The sequence below is a fragment of the Bactrocera latifrons genome, unplaced genomic scaffold (assembly GCF_001853355.1).
Source record: "Bactrocera latifrons isolate USDA-ARS-PBARC rearing strain unplaced genomic scaffold, ASM185335v1 scaffold_320, whole genome shotgun sequence".
In the NCBI taxonomy this organism is placed as follows: domain Eukaryota; kingdom Metazoa; phylum Arthropoda; class Insecta; order Diptera; family Tephritidae; genus Bactrocera; species Bactrocera latifrons.
Window position 1 is genome coordinate 154,357 of NW_017536853.1, and position 6,341 is coordinate 160,697.

Consider the following 6,341-nt stretch of genomic DNA (forward strand, 5'->3'; position numbering starts at 1 on the left):
GCTCGGAGACACGTCGAGAATCCAGTCGGTAGCCGCACACTCCAAAGTATAGTCGCGGTGGAAGAAAATCAGTCCTATTACTATCCGGCCAAACCCTGAATGCATCTCTTTCGGCTATAACTGTGTAAATTTCGGTTTTAGTGCACATTAGGTTGTCATCTCCGGTCTTTTTACTCGCTCCGACAAAAATTAATGGATTTTCTAGTTGTTCGTGAAAATCTTTCAAGTAGCTTCGACGAAAACTTGAATGAAGAAATTTCAGTTATTGAACCATCCAATCACTAGATTTCATACAGTAGACCAGTTCCAACTTTCAGTAAACTACTTTCTCTGTCGTCGTGTAATGGTATATACCTATAAGCTTTCCTTAATGAACTAACGGTTATCTGATCAAGTTTGACTTTGACCTTGAGAACGATTTTTGTACACATATAATGACACCGGTTCGATACTTCCGAATAAAAAAATCCATCCATCAGAGCGTCAGATATTTTTGAAAAATATTATTCTTATACATTTCATCATCATCTTTATGACCTAGGTGTTCTTAGTTAAGTATAAATTCTAGAAAATTGTCAGTTTACCTGTTGGTTTAAAGTTTATTTTATAAATATATTTCCCTCTATTTTTACTACCGGGTACTCATTTATAAATGGACGACTGATTCGTATGTATGTATTTGGCTTTTTTGTTTCCAGTCAAACGCGCTTCGTCTCATCTGAGATTTACGAGTACACATAATGATTGATCTTAGCGCCCAGTATGCAGTAAATATGTGTATATATGCACTGGTATCCTGCATGTGTGTGTGTGTGCATATATGCCGATTCTTTTGTTTACAAAGTCATAAGGCCTGTATGTATAAATACATTAAGCAACTAGCTATGTGATACACTAGTGTGTACATTAACGATTTGCATACATTTAGTACATACATATGTATATATTATATACAACGGTATGTACATACATATATAGAAATTATATGCATCTATATATTGTGCCATATATTTACATACATATTTGTCTGTACGCATGGCTGTGGTCTATGCTTCCAAAGTTCCAGATGTTGCAGATGTCGAAGCAAGTAATTAAATCTTTAGAACTGGGTAGTCTTACGAAGACATGCATGATTCTTGGCGGTTGTTTGTATTGATGAACCGACGGTTATATATGTATGTATGTATGAATACTTTATACTTGTATGTATGTATGTCAGTGTAAAACCTCAATGCAGTTAGTTCTTTTGCGATGTACAACTTTTTATTGAGGCGTAAAGGAGGAAGAAACTAAAAAAAAACTAAAAAATAAAAAAAACATATTTTCTTCTTCTTTATTGCCTGTTTATAACAGCGCGACAAGTGTAACCAGGTCCTTCTCCATTTCGTTTTCATCTGCTTCCACCGGCGGGTACTGCAACGAGTACTCCCAGAGCTGGAGGGTTTTCATCCATTCGGATGATATGATCTAGCCAGCGGAACCGCTATCTCATTCAGCTCATCATATACATAGGTACATATCTCTTTCGTTAAACCTTGCTCTTGAAAACTCGTACCGTCTACTCATCGTATGTTGTCATCGTCCATGCCTTTGCACCTTACAGCTTACAGCCAGATCGCTTGATTAATTCTTCTATGCTGGAGTCTAGTACCRCAGATAAACGTATTTCGGGCCCCGGCGAAGTCGATYAGCATCAAYCCAATTGGGGATGTTTCATCATAGASAYTGGATTTACYAAGCACGCTTTTGACTTYGTGGCGGGGCAGGTCTCATAKGTGCGTTCCAAGCGTTCATAGAAGGTRTTGTCACATTGTCCTTYACTTCCGTCGGGGCGTGGGCGCAAATCAGCGATATGTTGAAGAACTTCGCWTTGATGCGGATTGCGGCTAGAYGTTCATTCACAGGGGTTAATGCCAGTTCTCGGCGACGRAGTCTCTCCCACTGAGAATACTTGTATCACGCCGAATTTGCGCCCCATTATATGGCCACTGTAGTAAATGTCACAAGAACCTATTCGTCTCAGTTCTTGTCACGCCCATCGCATTTCTTGGCCGGCGGTGATATCAGCCTTCACTTTAAGGGATCGGAAATTCCAGGTGCATGACCCTAAACCGTAATTCTTAATGCGTTTGGAGTAGTCGTCATCAAAAGGRGGGTTTCTCATTCRAGGTTGCTTTGCATTCTGTTGTTAGCTTTTCAGTGACGTCTTTTTTAATGAGGTGGGTCCCAAACCCTTCGCGCAATTTTTTGGCTGTCTCTTATACACATCTAGATGTGTATAAGAGACAGGGTCATTCCTAAGTGAATGGCGATCAAAGAACTTTCCTCACTTCCGTGAACTTCTACACATATAGGCGGTTCCGAGAAATGAGTAGCTGTTTGGGAAGAAAAGGATGTATACAAATTTTCAGTTCAATAACTCAAAAAATGGGGAACTTCTTCCCTTATATACAGACAGAGAGATGGACGGGCCGATAGCGTGAGTAGTGAGGSTTTATAAATACACCTATAATTGTACATTTTTAGCTCCATATTCATACGATTGTAAGCATATATATATGTACATATACATATATGAGAATTTGTTTGTGTGTGTGTGTATATGTGAGCATTTCCCGCCCTAGTTCAGCTGAATGCATGAGTGRCATTACAACTTCCATTTAATTTAATGTCAGTCCAATAAAATTGCCGTTACCAACAACAACAACAATAGCAGCAAGTCTAACAAAAGACACATGCATTGAAAACTGCTCACTGTGTGCATTTTCGCACATGTGCTAAGGCAAATTATGAATAACAATATTACAACAACAACATATGTAAGCCTTGATACATAGGTATATGTATATGTTGATACCTACAGATATGTATGTATATGCATTTAAATGCACTTATGCATATGTGTACTCGGAATTCGCATATGTGTATGAATGCATGCATGTCTTTCCTTTAAGCGCCTAAGCGCGCCCAAAAGTCAAAGGCATTGCTGCCAATAGCCCAGCGAATACCATTGTCTTAATACGAATATCGACACAGCAGCTTCGACTCAAATTAAGGGTCAGCGTTAAGAGTATTGGGCATGCAATTTCATTGCCACGTTCGCAAGTCGCAAGTTAGCCTGTTTCGTGTTGGACACGGTTGGTCACCACATGTGCGCTAATACAAGAGCTCTCAAGTTCCGCGATGCTTCTTCTGCACACTTGTAGAAGCAGCGTGCAGTCAGTCCATTCAGTCGTCCGTACATTCAGCTATGGCAGAACACTTCACACAGTCGGCCAACAATGTGAATGGGAAATGCATTTTTATTCTTGAAAAAACCCGAAGGATATGGGAAAAACTATAAACTATTGAGCCGATCTGAAGAGGATCTTGTTTTTGTAGGCAACTAGAACAAAGCAACTAAGAAGTTTTAATCGTGTGCCAAAACCGCTGATCGCAGTGCCGATACTTATAAGATTTGTCACGTGGGAAACTGCCGACGACTGACATTATAAGAAACTCATTAGGTTCGTTAAGGTTAGGTTGGGCTATGTTATGTTAGAAGAGGTTGAAAATTTATGAATAAACAGATACTTTTTCTTCCATGTGGAGGCAAGGATGAAGTAAAGAAGGGTAGTGCGGTATTTTCGTWCTCAAATTAAACATGTCATGATCACGGCGACTCTCCAAATATCAGTGATCCCTGGCACTACAAAGGATCTGTTAATCTAACTATAACTCCCCATAAGTTAGCGTGCGAATTTTATTAAGCTTAAAAAGTTCTTGCCTCTTTCATTTGTTAGCTTTTGGTCCGCTGGTCCGGCTACTTGACTCAAGCTCACCTATAACCAACATACAATTTTTTGAAACTAAACCACATTGCATGTCCCACCAACCCCACTCATCTAACACCCCTTTCCCTTTCGCCCGACCCCGTCGACAAAACACCTAGAAATGTGCAGACTGGCTACTTGCTTCACAGAGTAAGTCATATAATATTTACGTTTAAAGCTTGATAAGGCTCCGCTGGTTCTTCTCATTTGTCGACAAAGTAATTTTACCAACTTGATGAACTTTATGACGGCATAAGATGAAAGAGTGCTTCAGTCGATATCTGTTTCCGTTTTTATTAGAGGTTTGAGATCCAAACTAGCTCCTCCTTTGGATTTCAAATCTTCATGGGCTTGAACTTTGGGGATCAAACCTTTTATATGTATGTWTTGACCAACTGAGCCAATTTTAGTATAGACCATGTTGTCAGGTGTTCTGAAGTTGAATTGACAGTTCTTGTGGGTCTATTCCAGGTAACGTACAACCGACTGTTTTGAGAACGTATCTTCAGTTGTCTTAATCTTYTCTTAGTCTAAGTAGTTTGCGTTTCATATACCGTGCTCTTCAAGCTTATTGATTGTAAATAAAGTTACTGAAATTCTAAAGCCTTGCAGAGTGAAGCAAACTATCCGCCCCTGGGCGTAACTAAGTTTTTGATGTTCCAATGACTGAGTAACCAAGTAATAACAGCAAGAGTTTGCATTCGGAACTGGAACTTGCCGAGTGTTAGTCATGCCCAGGATTACAAGCGTTGCGTTGAGAGATGATAGCGTGATTAATTTCCTGAAGGTTGTATGCTTGTATATACATACATACATATGTTTTATTTGTAAGTATAAAGTATATAAAAGGAGAACTTAACTCCTCCCCAGAGCATACACCTAAGACGCAACCACTTTTTATATGTCAAATCTACAAATTTCCTTCGTTTCTACTTGCCACAGTTAATTATGTACAATCTGGTATACGTTTATATATTTACTATACATTAAGGTGGTTCAAAAAGTCAGACAAAATTAATACGTTTTTTCTAAAATTAATAAGCATGTAAGAAAAAAATTATAATATTTATACATTAGGGTGGGCGCATTTTTTTATTTATTTTTTATTAGACAATATTAATGAGTTTTTCAAGGCATCTAAGAAAAAAATTAGAATTCTCCATACATTGTTGGGCCAAAAAATAAATATTTGTTTAGACAAAAKTAAGGAGTTTTTGAAGGTATCTAAGAAAAAAGTAAAGTTCTCAACACATTAGGGTGCGCTATATTTTTTCCTAATTTTTTGCTTAGACAAAATTAATTATTTTTTTCATGGTATCTAAGGACAAAATTCAAATTCCCTATACGCTAGGGTGGGCCAAAATAAATTTTAAGAAAAAAATAAAATATCTATACATTAGGGTGGGACATTTTTTTATTTATTATTTACTTAGACAAAATTAATGAATTTTTACAGGGTATCTAAGCACCTATACATTAAGGTGGGCCAAAATAAATTTAATTTTTCGCTAAGACAAAACTAATGAGTTTTCCATGGTATCTAAGGAAAACATTAAAGTTCTTTGTTTGGCCACTCTAGCCCATATGTATGTATGTATACAAGTTTCGTTAAATAAAGAATATTTTTTTCTCTTGGTATTCTGCAAAAAATATGGTTCTTAGACAACTTTAAGAAAGTGTCTCCAATATGAGCTCTTTATTGTAGCGAAAAGACCCTCCGCCAAACAGTTTTCTGTTTTAGTTTGGTCTACCCTAGTATATATGTACATACATACGTATTACATACCAGAGTGTATAAAAAATGAGTAAAATGTACTTGTGGTTTATAATTTCACATTAGTTGCTATACTTTGAAATGTTAATTTTGACTCGTAAATCACCGGATACGCCTTCAAGTCTGGGGATGTGTGCATGCTTAAGTGTGCGTGTGTATGTGCTGGAATTCTCAGCATAAATGTGGAGACATAACGGCAAGTAGACGGCAAAGACAGCCGCGCACATGTGTGACTGTCATGACATACTTACAAACATACATGCTTACACTCACACAGAAACATAAATAATTGCATTCATACATACAGATGCACATACTTAAAAATATATGCGCTTATAGTCTTGGTAGTAGCACTTGTGAAGTGACATTCATAATAATGGTCTCATAAGGGGGTTCGTCGGTGCTGACTATAAAATGCTGCTTGAACTTTATTACTTTTTCCACACTAAATAAAAGTGTGAGCTGCTGAATTTTAAGGAGTTCGGCTTCGGTAGCATAACTTAGCGACATATCGGATGCGATGTATCTGGTGCGGCGGGTATGTGCAGATGCATATTTTGGTGATTTGAGTATTCTTCGAGACTGTAAAATAAGAGCTATGCTTAAACTTTGAGTTCTGCGCTGGTTTTGAAAGCTTTTTTTTTTTTTTGAAAATTAGCGACTTGAATAAAAACTAAAAGTTTCGTTTAACATTTAATCTAGATTGCAACGTTGCTTTGAAAATAATAAAGTAAATTTTTCTATAAGAGTGTATG